Below are 17,035 nucleotides of genomic sequence, written 5' to 3' on the forward strand. Positions count from 1 at the left end.
GGCCTCCTCACTACAAGAAAGATATCGAGGCCCTGGTATGTATCCAGAGAAGGGCAACAAAAGTGGTGAGGGGTCTGGAGCACAGATCTTATGAGGAGGAGCTCAGGGAGCTGGGATTGTTTAGCCTGGAGAAGAGGAGGCTCAGAGAAGACCTCATTACAATTTACAACTTCCTGAAGGGAGGTTGTGATAAGGGGGAGCTTGGCCTCTTCTCCCAGGCAACAAACAGGACTTGAGGAAATGGCCACAAGTTGTACCAGAAGGGGTTTAGATTATACATAAGAAAGAACTGTCCTTTCCAGCCTTGTGATTCTATGATTCTATAGTTTTAGGAGTCCAGGTCTTTGTCAGACTGGGTTTCACTGGCTGCGTTTCTATTACTTCTTTCCCCTTTCCCTTGCTTTGTGCTTTTTTCTTTATTCACATGAGTAAAGTAGTTTATCATTTGCCACACTTGCTAACATCATGTATTTTGCAATATTAAGATGCACTCTAAGTAGCCAGATCCCCATATTCATCAGACATGCAGTAGTGACTGCCCAAGAAGGGAGTGTAATAAAAAAATAAAAAATAATAAAAAAAAAAAAAATAAGAAGAAAGAAAGAAAGAAAAAAGCAGTGTTTCCATTCAAGGTGACCTTTCTAAGAGCAGGCAATATCCCTAGATGCACTCTTTCAGCTGTCACTGTTTCTTCATGGCCATACTGCACTACAAGATCCCAGGTCAATCTAGCCTTTCTTTTCTACTGACTACACTACTGCACTGGCACTCTTCCACCAGAAACCAGGGCTAGATGAGGAGTTAAATCTTTTTTAGCTCTTCCCTCACTAGGAAAGGAGAATATTTTAGAAACTTCCACTGGGTGCGCATTCTACAGTTATCAAACAGTTTTTAAACATGCAGACAATAATACTTATCTCTGGAGACCTTGGCTATTTATGTGTCTGAAAGAAAAAAATCAGTAGAAGCACTCTAAAACTGATTAGTTTAACCAATATTGGAATTTCATGAGAGTATACTAACAGTATACTAGCAGTTTGTAACATAGTCGCCATGATTAACTACACATTTTCACCAGCAGTGTATGTTTCCTTTTAGTTATGCATCTCACTTGAACAGGTTACTTAGCATTTATTACAACAGGCAAAGAATTTAGTACAGAATATACTAACATTTTTCTTATTACAAGGAGCCAGCCTGGTTCATTGTTATAACTTGATTGCTTTCCCTATAAGCTGTGGAAGTATTTCTTACGTTGTTGTGATCTTTTACAAGGACTAGTGCCTACCCAAACCTTCAGTCTGAAATTTTGTTCATTTCCTATATCTTTGCCCCTTTATTCTAATTAATTTCCACTGATATTGGATGCCATAAAAAATTGCCTGTATTCTCACTTATTTCAGAAATCAACTGAAGTTTTCTTCCTTGCTAAAAATTATGGTCTCTGAGGCTTGAGGCCTTCTTGACTTGCTTGTCTTATTACATTGTACTACTAAAACCAAGTAAACAGACAAAAAGCGTGAAAGCATGTGCTGACATGGTACATGTGAACACTTGACACTTTCATGTGGTATTGCTTCTGTTCTTCACTCATCACATGTAGAGACCTGGAGCCTTTAAATGTTCCCAGACGGCTCCTTTCAAGTAAAAATACTTTTATTAGCATGCTTTTGCAATGCAGCTAGATAGTTACAAGGAAAGCTTGAAAACATCACCAAACTTAACTCTTAAATGATGTTTTTAAGGTCTTTGTAATGTTTTCCGTATGATATGATAAAAGTAGAGGTACAAGGAATAAAGCTTCACCTTTTGATTTTTTGCTAAATGTAGTTATGATATACTATACAGTTGTTCTGAGAAAGACAACTGGAGTACTGCAGGTATTGTGTTAAGCAGAGTGAAAATATAAAGGAAAAATTAAGAAAGGGTATGAAAGAAATCTGAATGTTCACACTGTACTATTAGCTGGAACAGTTAAATCAGGATATTTCAAAGGTAAAGAAAATAACAAAGATTTATTAACATATTTTGTGTAAGTAGTACTAGTCTCATTGACATGGATGTGAGTCTTTATAGAACTTAATCATGAAGGGCACCATTCCAAAAACTTTTATGCTGAATGGAGCACCAGCTTACATTAAGTACACATCCACACCTTATTTCACGAGTACTGTTAGTGATCCAGTATGTTTAGCATTTTTGTTACCTGTCGCAGCATACTTAATATGCTAATTGCCAGAAAACTATCAACTGCTTAGTAGTTTAAATTTTAAAAATACAAAATCATTTACCAAAGCTTCCTGAAACCTGACCTGATTGATTTTTAAGCGCGTGATCTGATTGCTATAAAACTTACAAGGGGATTCCTGCTCTGCTGTTTCTTTGTCCCCTGTTAAGAAATGAGCTTTCCTGCCTCTCTTTATTATAAATACCTGCTGCAAGCTTCCAGTGTACCCAGAGGCCTGACAGATCCAGGCGCATCAGGGGAGAGAGACAGTTTTATAGGCTGCTGTACTAGAGAAAAAGCTTGCAGTTGTGTCCCTCTGTGCACAACAGCAAAGCTCCAGCTCAGATGTGGCCACACATACGTATGCAGGCAGGTTAACAGCAGGGCTGAAGCAAACTGAGTCATTATATACCTCTGTTAGCAGATTGGATGCTGTTTGAATATTTTGTTTAATTATTTTATTTCAAATGGGTGGCTTTTTTGCTTTTGAAAAAAAATCCTCAACTTAGTCCTACAAAGTGCTCTTCTTAGTAGTATACTTGGCTCTCATCTCTGCGAGAAGAAAACTGAACGATCTTGCTAAAATCTCTATGCTTTAGAGCTTCTTGTTCAAGTTCTGTCATAACTTTTTCTTTATTATTTTCCAGACTTCACAAACAAAAAAGTCCCCCAGCTGAATTATGCCCCTTCGTCACGGAGTTCACACCCCACCCCCTCCACTGACGCAAACTTCAGAGAGCAGCTCCATGGAGGATAACCTAAGTGCTGCCTGCAGAGCTAAGTGTGCTGTCCTTGCTTGTTATTGTAGCATTGATATACATATCTTCCTTTCCTCATTTGTTATATCCTAATGTCATTAGGACAAGCCTGCAGCAATTTAAATGCTGGCTGCACAACCTCTTTGACGTCATTACAGAAAGGTCTCGACTGCAGACCCTGCATATACTGTCTGTGATATAGTGTATAAAAATCCATGTCAGTGCTGGCTCTCAGGGAGAACTGGAAATGATTCAACTGTCTGGAATGGGCAGATGGCTGCTATCAAAGTTTTATTATCACCATCATTATTATTATAGTGGTTTGTGACACATGCTGAACTTTAAGACTGGTGTAAAAGCTTAAGTATTTGAGCAACACTTTCTGAAATTCAAGCCCTTCAAATCCTTTTCAGTCTAACTCCAAAAAGCAGGAGTACGTTTCAAGCTAATTAGACATATTTCTTGGTTCCACTTCCAACTTTCAGAGTAATTATCTCAAAATTCTTGTTCTCATGTAAACGCAACTGTTCACTATTTTTAATTGCCTTGATTTATTGCAGAACTTAAATTCAGTACATGTTGAATGTTCAGCAGGGTGGAAAGAAAATTTGAGCTTGCTTAAGGGAGCACATGGATAGGATTGTGTACCGTTGTCTCTGTTTAGAAAAGCTCACCGTTAACATAGGCTAACAGGAACTGCTTGCTGGAGGCATCCTCTAAAACTTACCATACTGGGGAGCATAAAATTAATCAATGCTGATTCCTTCAACTTGCAACGTGAATAAATTTACTTGGATGTTGTAAGATTGGCATTTTGTTTTCAGCTCCATAGCTGCTACCTCTGCTGCTTTGTGTATTTGAGTATTTCAGTTCTCACAGGGTTTTCTTCTGACGCATCAGTAGACAGCTGAAGGTTTTTCTCGGTCATCCTGAGACTGGCTCAGACTGTTATGTTGGCTGTCTGTCTGTGCTTTGTACTTGTCTTTCATACAGCCTCCATGGCTCACCAGCATGAAGTATAGATGAACTACTGCTGTCTATGCCATTGCCTTTTGTGATTCCTTTTTGTGGTTATATTTAGACCTAAATGCTATGGTATTGGCTTTTGGATTTTCTGTTCTGCCAAGTTTTTTGTTTAAGTTGTTGTCCTTTTAGTTTTACTGTAACTGGGCTGTCAGCAGGGGTCCTCTCAGCACAGTAATGACTCATGAACATATTTCCATTTCCAGGAGGGCGTATTGTGGTTGGCCAGCACTGCTAGGCAGACATCCTTGTTCTGCCTTTACCATCAACATCCACATTATGATTTCTTAGGCCAGGCATCACTTTGTGCTTTCATTTATTCCCAAATCTTTGAAATCAGCTATTGGGTACTGTGGACCACTTTTTTCAGTATGGCCTGTTGGAAATGCAGCCAAAAAGTGTTTTCATTTTCCTAATCTCATTTCTTTGTGGTATGTCCTGAAAGTGGGCTAGTAAATTCTCATAGTGACATCACTTTGGGAAGTGATAGCAAAGAATTGGACCTAAGTCTTTTTTCAAAAGTATTTCTTTTCTGTGGTTGTAGCATTCTCCTGCTGTCAGGCATCAAGGCATTTGCCCAGTTTCTACTAGATATTTAAAACAAGGCCAGAGTTTTTTTTCACCAACTAAGATTGGATTTATTTTGATTTAAGTAACAAAATTTTGCATCCAGATAAATGTACAGTAATTGCATGAATCACAGAATAGGTGAGGTTGTCTGGGGAGGCACCTCGGGAGGCCATTTGGGTCAACCTCTGCATAAGCAGGGACATATCCAGATGGCAAAGAGACACTCAATCTATAGTTGTTGTAACAAACCAACAGATTCTCCCCACAGTCCAAGGAAATTCCACTTAAGCAGCTTGTAGGATTTTTTGTTGAAAGTCAAAGATAATTTGAATTCGTAAGTAGCTAGTGAGAAGCATGCCAGCAAATGTTTGGAACGGTCAGTAGATTGTTGGGATGGTACAGTCTAAGGCAGTGGAATAGGAGTAAGAGAAAAAAGACTGATAACACTAATGCTGTATGATAGTGCTAGAGCAAACTGTCCCTATTTGCAGATCTTTTACTTAACTTTATTTTCTACAATTGAATGTGGGAATATGTTTAGTTTTTTTAGTTGTTTAGTTTTCCACTGAGGCCAGAGCCTAGTGATTTCTTTTGTTCCCTTAAAGTATATCCAGAATATTTAACAGAGTGGTCTTCCAGCTTATCACATGCTTCAGGTTTCTCAGTGACTTTTGGGGGGATAAAATAATCATTGAGTGTAAATGTAAAAGTCTAAGAGAATCAGTTTCCCTGTGCTACACTTGTAGAAAAAACTCTTGGGAAAAAAAAAAAAGAAAAAAAAAAAAAGTCTGATTTTAAAGTGGGCTGGAGGGAAAAAAAAAGGCAACTGTATTACCTGACTGATCAGGGCTACTTTAGTCTGCATTCACTAAATTCACTTATATATGATATTTTTTTCCCTAAAGCAGTGTTTCCCAGATATTGATTGCTGTCACTGACAAAAGCTGTGTTTGGTAATGGATGTAGAGGCCAGCCAGCTTCCAGTGACGCAGTTTCTAGGAATATGGACAGTGCCAATCTAAGCTCCAAAAATCCATCACACAGAAAAGGTTTATAGTTTGTAACTGTCAGAAATAGTGGCAGCAATGTGGCGTCACAGGACATCGCCCTGTGTCTGTAGACAAAGTGTGTTTTCCAGAAGAGCAGGATCTTTCCCTCTGCAGCTTTTTGGGTACCTCATCTGTTACCAGAGAGAGCAGAGCTGCTTAAGAACTCATGGGAGGAAGGACTAGAGATTGCCATGCATATCTCTTTTCCCTTTGTCATAATTACCTGGGTAGTTGTTTCTCTTCCTAACTGACAAAACTGTCCATGTAACACATAGCGGGGCCAGCGCTCATCTCCTGTTTCTCAGGGAAACTTACTGTGTCTCAGCCTTGTTCTTTCCCTTTTTTGTCTGAAAAGCCTGGTTCTTTAGTGAAGGTCAAAAGCACCACAAATCTCAAAATGGGAAGGAAAAAAATATGTTACTCACTATTCCAGATGCTGTTGCTCTCATAGGATCATTAAATGTTGCTTATCACACCGCATTTAAGTGGAATGGAATCTCTTGAGAGATTTAAAATAACTTTATCACCAAATGAAGGCAAGTTTAGTGAGCCTGTCTGTGCTGTTTTCAGTTAGAATCTCTGGCAGCACTGAGCAGTCTGTCCAGGGAGCTGTGTCTGTATCGCCTGAAGTTTCTCTTAAACTCTGCACCCATTTGATAGCAGGTAATGAACAGGTTATTCTGACATGCTTCATATACATTCTTTCACCTTTCCATAGTAATTAACATGACAGATAGAAGCAAAGAGAAGTAGAGTGTCTCATGCAAACTAATGTGCTCAGTGCTTGGATTTCAATGAATAGCTTATGTAAAGATATGTATGCTCTCTTCTATCCCCTTACCTGAGATATTCAGTCCTAGTTGTGAGAGCAATAAGCTGCCTGCCCTGTCCAGATGTGCATCTGACCTTGATTTCAGAGGCAAAAAAAAAAAAAAAAAAAGACTGAAAGATTTGCAGCCAAAATCAATCAATAACGAGGTGAAATTATGTAGGACAAATTGACTTTAAACAGATAAACTAAGTCATGTTGAGTTGTGTAAGGTTGCAGTCAGTCTGTTTCCCACATCCAAGCTAGTTCATTAAATTTGCCTATTTCTGAGACCATGGACTTTTGAATAGCAGTTGCCCCCCAATCTACATGCCCAAATCTTGCAATAAAAACCACAGACATCTACTTACTGAGCAATAAGAAGGGTGATCTGGGGGTGCTTTCCATGCAGATGATGCTACCTCCTGAGAGATCCTGTCACTGCACCCTAGGGCAATTTCTGGTGTGCAGCAGAGTCCTGCAGCAGGCTGGCAATGCCCATCTTGGCAATTCCTTCTGGTGTATTTCCCTTGTAACTGGGATCTGCATTGCCAACACAGCACTGCTCTTGGTCATGGCAAAGCCATGCTTAGACTGTTCATGGGCAGCATCTGGTTTGGCAGCAGATGCTATCCCTCTTAGAAAAGAGATGTCCTGGGCAAGCCTGATCTGGTACGTGGCAGTCCTGTCCACAGCAAGGGAGGTATAAGCTCAATGATTTTTAATGTCCCTTTCAACCTAAGCCATTCTATGCTTCTAAATAGAGAAAAGAATGAGGGAGGAAATTTTTTTCTGCAGGAGTTGTGTCCCACTCAGGCACATTAGCTTATCACCCAACCATATCCAGCAAGTAGTACCACTGTGCGGGGCTCCTAAATTCCAGCCCTCAGGCAGCAGCCTGCTTTGTGATCTCTCATTCATCTCCAAAGACAAGTGTAGTGGGCTGGAACCGGGACAGACAGTTCAGATTAATCAGACTGTGAGCCTAGAGTTTACGTGGTTGGGGGTAAGTGTGTTCTTGAAATAGGATTGGCTCAGATCAAGGAGGAGTGAAGCACAGTTTGTATGTTTTGATGTAAGACTGGAGTCAGAGAAATGTGAACAAAAACAGACTAAGATTTTTAAAGATGTTTGTACTTTTATTTTAATAGAAATCCTGACTGTTTTATTTATTTATTTATTTTTATTTATTTATTTTTTTCTGAGTGCTCTAAAACACACTGGCACTTGACCTACATTCTTCACAGGTTTACCTACCTACGTTTTCTGTAGCCCTGGAGAATGTGTCAACTGCAGGCAAGAAGAAAAAATGCGCTAGTTTCATAAAATTACAATATGATCTCTGTTTGGCTGGTGAATGCATTCTAAAAGGTGTCACAGCCAGGACACAGAGTCAACTGCGAGAGATAAGAGGGCTGCTCCAAAAGTAAAGCATTTTATTATTTTATTATGGTGGCTCACAATGTCAGAATCAGATGTTGGTGGGATGGCAGTAGAGGTTGAACCTTCCCACCCATGTTCCATTACATTTTGTTACTGTGAGACAGATGGCAGCAGAATGGAAGTGCATATGAAGCAAAGGAGTGTTGTTGAATTCCTCCATGTGGAAAAAAATGACATCCATTCATGTTCATTGCCACTTGCTGAACATTTCTGGATATCAAACAGTGAATGTTGGCACAGTGAGGCTCTGGGTGTTGCATTTCAGGAGTGGCAATGATGGGTCAACCCCACTAGTTGTTGTAGTAGGCGTTCTCGAACATTCGAGCTGTGACGTGATAGGCCCCCCCACTCTGTGATAGGCTGTTAGCAGTGAATATATAAGGAGAGGTAAGACACAATAGAGAAGACAGAAGCCATTTTTGAAGCACTTCACTCTGAGACTGATGGTGTTGTATTTGGCCCTGGGCGAGTGTGTGACAGTATTCACCAAGACGAGCTCACAATACTAGTAATCACTGCAACAACTAGTACAGAATTTTATAAGTGCAGAATGCAGGCTTATATTCGTCATTGCTAAAAATGCAGTTACTTGTAGTGACTGAGTGGAAAGATTTTTTTGTAGCTGAGAAGTTGCTCTGTCAACTAGTATTATTGTGCTCTGTTGTAGTTTCCATGGAAATAAATAGGAGGCATTACTTTTGGAGTGATCCACATAATATTCTCAGGCTTGTTCACATAAACAAATCCATCCCTTTCTAAGCCACAAAAGTGTCTGTGCATGTGTGTGGATGTGCACAGGTTTGATATACAGAATTAGCTGTAGGGTAAGTGAAGTGGTATTTTGAGAGAGGAAATAAGAAGGAAGGAAACACTGAGGTGCTCTGGGAGACAGAAAATGCTGTTTTTGTTTAACAAAATTATAAATGTTTGAATTGGAATCAGTATGGTATGAGTATCTAATTTCATAGATATTTAATGTCACATATATTGTGCACTCATAGATATTTAATAAACATTATTCTTGTACATGCTAGTAACATGCCACAATATAATTCTAAAAACCACAAAAGACAACATTAAATGGATTTTAACTTACTTGATTTTCTGGGACTTCACTGCAAGAATAACTCCAAAAGCTAAAAGATAACCTAGTGTTTGAAAGAGATAAATGGGACCTTGATTGTATGGATATTAATTTTCATCGAGATCATTTTGCTGCAGCATCCAAAGAGAACGTTCTCATTAGTTGTTGTTCAGTTAAAATATATTAACTTGAGGAAAAAAAGGCAAATGTGACTGAAATACAGTGTCTAGATGCAGCTAGATTTTTGGCCGTCTTGGCTTCCCGGTTTTCTGTATTCTATGCACAGTACTTTGGCCAGAACAAATGACTATAGATGTGAGAAGAAAACGTACTATATCTTTGTGATCTAAAGCACATGTCTCAGCCACTCCATCTTTCCTCAGAATTCAGCCAGTGGCAACACATTAAAACACTTATGAGTCCATTCAGTACAAGGCTGTGTTACACATGTATGCTGGCCTATTCATTAAAATTCAGAGGTTGTAAAGCGTTAAACTTGCCTACTACAAGGATTTTTTTGTATGGATAGTCCAGACAGGCTCATAAAAGTCCCCGCTGCTTTATATTCTAGATTCAACTCTACAACAATAAAGCTCCTTGAAATTAAACATATATGGAACTAAACTAAATACCATGATGTAAAGAAAACTGTCAAAGGACTACACTGTGTTCTTAAATGGCCAGCTTAATCACTGTCTGTAAGGTTAGTATCTGTGCACTGGCTGAATTAAGCAGTTCTTATATTTCACAGCTAAGAATTCCAGTAAAATTGGAGCATGATTTGCAAATACTTTCCATTGAAGATTTTACTAATAGTCTCACAATTAATCTTTTCTGGAAATCATTGTTGTGAAGAAAGCTAATATGAATAAGTGTAGGGCATACAAAAGATTGCCACTAATCCTTTTAGCTAATCCATCTATTTTATCATTCTTGCTAGAGAAGAATCATTTTTTTCTTCACCTTTCACAAAAGTTTTAATGTTAGATTTGCACATTCTACGAAATATTTATGTGTGTAATACAGCAAGTATGGGCAGTCCTGCTGATGCAATAACCACTGTGAATGAACTCTCAGACCTCATCAGCATCAGCTGTGACACTCACAGAGTTGGTCTGCAGGTAGGTGCAGGTCAGGCAAACCAAGGGTTTTTCAGATTTCACATTTTTAGAAATGATTCACAGAGAATTTATTGGGACAAAGTAGCTTACGATCTTGTCTAAATAATTCTGACAAGAATACATGATATGATTTTCCTAGCTAAAATGACAACAGTAAAAAGTAGGTAAATCACTGAATCCTGAATTATGGTTTGGAGGTTGTTTTCTTTTTATCTTTTTATTTATTTCTTTATTTTTAAATAATTGTTTAACTTAAATCCTCAACCATTATCCTATATTTATGAATGCTTATACTACATATGCATATGCTTTAGCTTCTATGTGCACATTATGAATTCTTCTAAAGGCGAGTTCCTTTACTAACTCGAGATTTTGTAGCAATCCCTGTAAACTAGAAAATGCAGCAATGATGAGTAATTAATGGATTTCCACGTGTTTTTCATTTTGGCATTTACAGGGAATTTATATTTAAAAGTTCCTTACATTTTCACTTTGACATTTCCTGTGTCCCCTTCAGCATCGTCCTTGTTGGAATTGCGGTGACTAAAATTGAATAGTATCACTTGATAATCAACCTAATGCCTTATTTAGGACTCCCCTCGGTAGAGCAATTATGACTTTTGACACTGTTCTAATGCCAAATATGGCACAATGGGTTGAAGTTACTTTGAGGGTGTCGTAGCTGCATTGAGGAAGCCACAAATCTGCAGGTATCTGCTTGAAAAAATAGGTAAAAACTTGTTGCTCTACCAAGGGGAGTCCTAAATGGGGCATTAGGTTGATTGTCAAGTGATAATATTCAATTCTAGTGAGGGAGAAGAGGCCCTTCATTTTTATTGCTACATGAAACTGGAGGTTATACAAACTTCAAATTTCACCTAGCAGCATGCTTTTGTTCTAAATGATTTAAATAAAACTGTAGACTGTGTGTGGAGACGAAGCAAAAAATGTCTTTTTCTGTCCCTCTTCACTTCCTGATAAAGTTGTGGCATTTTGCAAACAGCAGGGCTTTTTATAGGCAAAGAGATTGTGCTACACAACTGGTTGTGCAAATATAAAATATTAGGAAAGCCCGGTCTCTGTAATTTCCTCTCCTGCTGCAGCCAAAGAAGATGGCAAAGGAAAGGTTTCTCCCTCCCAGATTTTTCACCTTGTGAAAATCTGAAGCCTTTCCATTCTCGTAAGTCTGATGTTCATTCTTCCATGCTGCCATTCTCTGTTCTCCTGCTCACCCTGCTTATTTGCTGCCAGCTTAGGCCTTTGATGTGGCTGGATCTTTGACTGACCTTCTTCATACCTTTTCTTGTTGCATATAGCTCTGTCAGATCTGAAGTAGTTTATGGATTTTACCTGTTCGTATAGCTCTGATGTGAAGATTACTCCATGACATTTCTGAAACCATCTAGACTGAATGCAGGAGTTCTGTTCCTCCTTCACAACTCCTTATAAGTGTTATAGTTTGGAAGAAAATAGGTGGCACTTTTTTTCCATGTAGGCTATCTGGGAAAGTCTTACTTTCCCACAGTAAATATTGAAGTATCTTTCAGTTTTGACCAGTCAGGCAGCTTACTGACAGGACCCTTGTTTCTGGTGTGTGTAGCAATTGCAGTCTGAAATTCTTACACTGTCCATCACATTGTTATTAGAGGCATAAATTTATACAGTACATATCTGTTTCAAATAACTTGCATGGCTATGCTCTTGCCTTTCTTTTCTGCAGCATCTGGGATCCATCAAATTACTATACATCTGGTTAGATATAAAATACATTCCTGTGCTCACTGACTGTATTTTCTGTTTCTGTGAATTACTGGTGTTTTACTGTCTCTTTGTTTAAAACTAAGAGTAAGGAAAATTTTAATACTTTCTATTTGTACTGTATAGATGGCTTAATTTAGTAACTTACATTGTGATAACCAAATTCCTCTAATAGAGAGAATTAGGTGACATTTTATGCTCTGATTTGTTATGAGAAACATCAGATAGTGTAACACCACATAGGTACAAGTAGATAAGAAAATACAAATTAATATTGTTTTGTTTATTTGTTATTAGAAAGAAATTGCATTTATGTTCAGAGGTCCAGCATCAATGCTTTTAATGCTGTGGTTCAGTGGCAACTTCTATGAATGCCTTTAAAATGATGAGATCTAACGGGAGAGAAAAGTTCATCTCAGAAGCTCTCTGAAACTGTGATGGCAATCAGACCATAGGAATACGTACTTCCTCGCTGCGCTTGCCCACAGACTGGAAGCAATACATCAACACTAGTATTGCCAGCTTCCATGACCTCAGTATTTAGTGATGTTTTTCTTACAGTCTTAACATTATTTCAATCCCATAATTTTTTGAAGCCCTGCTCATAATTTTGGAATAGTTGAGGTTAGCAAAATGAATGTTCACCATGGGTAGTGACTACAGAAGGTGTATGAAATTCAAGTTGTTTTGGAAATGCAGGAAAGGCTTTCTTGCTGTCTTCCTTGTCGTGCTATATGTATGGACGGTCTTACCTACAGCAGTTCAGATGTTTCAGTCAGAGAGATAGCAAGATCTTCTCTTTCTGCCTACAGTGCCAAATATTCTATGTGTCTTTGTAATCATGGCACAGTGTTGGCTCTCTCATTGCTGGTGGGAAAGTTAAGGAACCTTCCAATGATTTTTAGCTTCATGAAACAGTGCCTGGCCTTCTTGGAATCATGAACTATCAGGGTAATAAAATTGTTTCAGACCAGCATGCTATGAGAGCTTATGCGGCTTTGTGATAAGAGATTCATTGGCCATCATTAAGAATGTGTGATTTAGGAGAGTCTTAGATGAGGTTGGCAAGCAGAATCTCAACTCTTAAATGCAGTTTGCTGTAGGATCACATGGTGTTTGTGCAGTGATGTATTTGTTGACAAATGTGACATAAAGAAATTTAGAAGGAAAAAGAAACCACATTTTCTTAAAGCATTTTAGATCACTTAGTGGTCTAACCACATGCTCAAAAACTTCCTGAGCTGGAAACAGTCTCCAGATGACCTACAAGCTTTAATACTTACCAAAACAAAAAGTTCTCTACCACAAAAGCATTCCAATGGTTCTATTCTGGTAGAAGACAGTTTCTCATCATACGCTTTATTATTGAAAAATGTTTGGTTTCCTTGTCACCTTTTCTTCTTCTGCATAAAACGTAAAGTTGTTGTAGCTTAAGACAGCTTTTGGCTAATAGGGTAACTTTGTATACACTGCAATAAATTGGGGTGCACAGTAAAACCTTTTTGTAACTTGCCAAATTATCTCCATCGTCAGCCATGCAGAACTGTTTTTCTTGGCATTTATTTCAGTGGCATTTAAACTGCATAATGCACACTTCTAACATCTCTTTGGTAGAAGTAGCAATTTCACTGGAAAACTTTACTCCACTGGGTATTTGGGGAATAATTGACCACCATGTCCAACAGTACAATTTAACAACCTAATTTATTCATGATTTCAGTGGGACTTTGAGCTAGAGAATTTATCATTCAAGATAATGTAGTAGTCTAACTCAGGGCTGATAATCTAGATCTCCACACAGCTGATATGACCTGCTGAAAAAATCTGTCTCTGTGCTGCCAAGTCTGTGTTGTTACTGATACTGGAAGGAGCTGGTTTAAGGCCAGTTTGGAAATGTTCACACGAACTATTCATGTCTTTAATTACATGGTAATTGTGGTGGTTTTACATCCCATGACCTGCAAAGTACCACCATGATTCTCTCACTCGCCCTCCACAGAATGACAGGGGGAGAAAATACTATGAAAAAAGCTCATCAGTTGATATAAGCAGCATTTTAATGACAGAAGAGAAGCAAAAGGAGATAAAAATAATATTCTCTATTTCCTAAGTAATGCTTATCTACTTCTTGGGAAGCAGGGTCTCAATATACAAATTAGTTTGTCATGTAGACCAATGCTTTCTTGAAAAGTCTCCCTTCCTCTCTCTTTTTCTACCAGCTTTTATTGCAAAGCATGATTTCATATAATATAGGATATCCTTTTGGTCAGTTCAGGTCAGCTGTCCTGGCTGTTCCCATCTCTTGCCCATCACCGGGCTACTGGCTTTTTTAGGGGGATTCAGAGAACTCTTGCTGCTAGGACAGCACCGCTTAGCAAAACCTGAAAAACTGATGTGATATCACTGCTGTTCTAACTACAAGTGCAATGCACAGCACTGTGTGGGCCACTGTGGGTAAGATAGCTCCAGCCCAGCCAGATCCAATATATTAACTCTTACTGAGTTGAATGATTACTGAAATCCAAGCTCATATTCTTCCTGTGGTCCTTTCCATCTTTCCCTTAGGTTCAAAGAACATAAATGGAATGCATGATATATTTGTATAGGTCTACATGATACTGAAGCAGGAGTAAATGATCAGAGTTTAAGGCTTCTTAAGTTAATATTTTAAAATTATTCCTTGTTCATGAGTACATTTATGCAATCATCTATAAGCTTGCATAAGCACATGTCTTCAAGAACTATGGGCACAGTTGCCTAAGAACTATAAACATTTACTACCTCTTTACTGCTAAGCAGTTGATGTACTTGACTCTGCTCATCTGAGAAAATAAACCAAGGACATCCTTCAGTCCAGGTCCTTTCAATTGAGTTAGTGCTTTTTTTTGTTTTGTTTTGTTTTTTCACCATCTGATCAGGAATCAGTCTGGTGTGTTCAGTCAGAAAGTATCTCCTCTACACAAAGGTCTTCAGTTACCTAAATTTCACACGTAGCTTCACTTCTGCTCCTTTTTGTTTGTTTTCAAAATCTGGAGGTAGATTTCATCTGCAATTCTTCAAAGTCGAACAGTTCAACAGAGCAGCTTTTCTATACAGAAAAATCTAAATGATCTAAAATAAAAACCACAAGAAGTTTCAATGTAAAAAATGAATAAACTGTTTCTCAACACCCTCTAACCTGTCAGCTTTTAAATCTTAGGTTGGTGGTGGAGATAGAAACCTACAGAACTTGTAGTATTTGCTAGTATTTTTTATTTCTTAGAAACAGTCTGTAGACTGCTGGAGTGAGATATCATTTCTTTTAGAACTCTGAGAGGTCTGTTTCTTGGGTACCATTTGAATATCTGCAGGAATTCAGTCTCTGCTTTGTGTTAGTTATATGTCCACCCCAATGGGTCTGGGCTTTGGGCAACCTGGTCCAGTGAGAGGTGTCCTATAAAAGGGGGGGCTGGAACTAGACTTAAAGGTCTTTTCCAACCCAAACCATTCTGTGATTCTGCATCCTTTACCTTGTCTTTAATTTGCCTAAATGTACAGATCTGTGGAAAGGGGTTATTTAGCTATTCCCTTGTAAGATGTATCATGAAACATGATTATGAGAGAAACAGGCATGTTTCAGAATAAAAGGCTAAGTGTATTAAAATTAAGCAAAAGTGATTTATTCAACACAAGTAAAGCTGAAAATGAGACTTGAAAAACCTTAGTGGCTGTACAAACTGCATCTGGCACTTTAAAATCTTGCAATTCTGCAAGAAAAAGTAGCCATTATAAATAAAGGATTCCTTTAGTGTCATTTTAGGTACTAAGTAGCAAAATGAGGATGCTTCTTGAAGTTTATTTCCTTTTTAAGTAATGCATGCATTTAAAATATTACCTTACAAAAAATTGTGACTACGGGAAATATAATCATCACAATTCTGTAATGTTTCATATTTCATTGAACTTTATAACACATCTGACCAGCTGTGCTGCTGTACCCACTAAAGCTTGGACTATGCTAACATCTCAGGAGAGGACATGCCTTCAGTACATTCTTATTATGCCTGCAGTGTGAGATCCTGTCCTCCATTTTGAGCCTCCCTGAGTTTCAGTTCTGGTGCACATAACACTTTCCTGAACTTTGCAGCGTGTTTTTTTAATATGCTTTGTTATAGCTGAACACAGTAGAGGTTTCTGCTGGATTAGAAGTGAGTGTACAGTCAACTGTTCTCTCCAACAAAATGAAACTATTAACTACCACTTGACAAATTGTCATTGCCAATTCCTGATACTTTGTGTTGTGGTAGTACATCAGCTTGGATAAAAACAGAGCAAATGATCACATCCACTTTTTAAAAAAATATTTTTATTTTTTGATTAAAACATATTAAATGAATTACAGGCTACATTTTGAAACTTGATCTTTTTATATTATTGTTTCACCAGGCATATTCTCTGCTATATGTGAATGAATGGGACAAATATATTGGCAACAGAGTTTGACAGAATGGTGTTAGTAAGAATTTCTGCACTGATTATTCTGACTGATTCAGTCCTACAAGTTCACATTTTCTACCCAGAAATCTATAGAAAGCATTATAGTCTGTTGCTCTCTCCTCATCATAGAAAACTGGTGAAGATGGAAGGTGTTTGTCATTCTGTGTACTCACTGTTCAGTATAACAATGTTGCTCAAAAATTCTGCATCCAGCACTTTTGGGTTTGCTGATATTACCAAATTTATGACCTATTGTAGATGGATGTGATCTTTGAATAATAACCGGTTCAATTCCAAACTTCTTTTACTGGGAAACTTCTGCGCTCTTGTGTCAGATTTTTCTGCCTTTAAAAAACCTGAACCCGTGGAAACAGGTGTAGTGTCTGTTTCCCTTGTGGACTGGTGGGAAGTACATTTGGTTTTATATTGCCTTGTATGAATCAGATCAGTGTAAAATGAATGACATCCCTGGATGCTGTTCCCTGCTCTCATTGTGACTCGTGTTTCCTGTGGCCTGAATTTTTATAGTATGTAAAGTATAAAGCAGATATGCAACATATATACAGCTGGTTTCAGTATCATGAAAAAGAGAGCTTGTGGAGCAATGGATACTGAGCTTGCACCCCTTAATCTAAATGACTCAATGACTTGTTATGGGCAGTTTCATATGCTTGACTCTTTGACACACCGTTCATGTTCATACCCAGGAATTTCCAAT

This window comes from Coturnix japonica, chromosome 1, assembly GCF_001577835.2.
Source record: "Coturnix japonica isolate 7356 chromosome 1, Coturnix japonica 2.1, whole genome shotgun sequence".
Taxonomy (NCBI): Eukaryota; Metazoa; Chordata; class Aves; order Galliformes; family Phasianidae; genus Coturnix; species Coturnix japonica.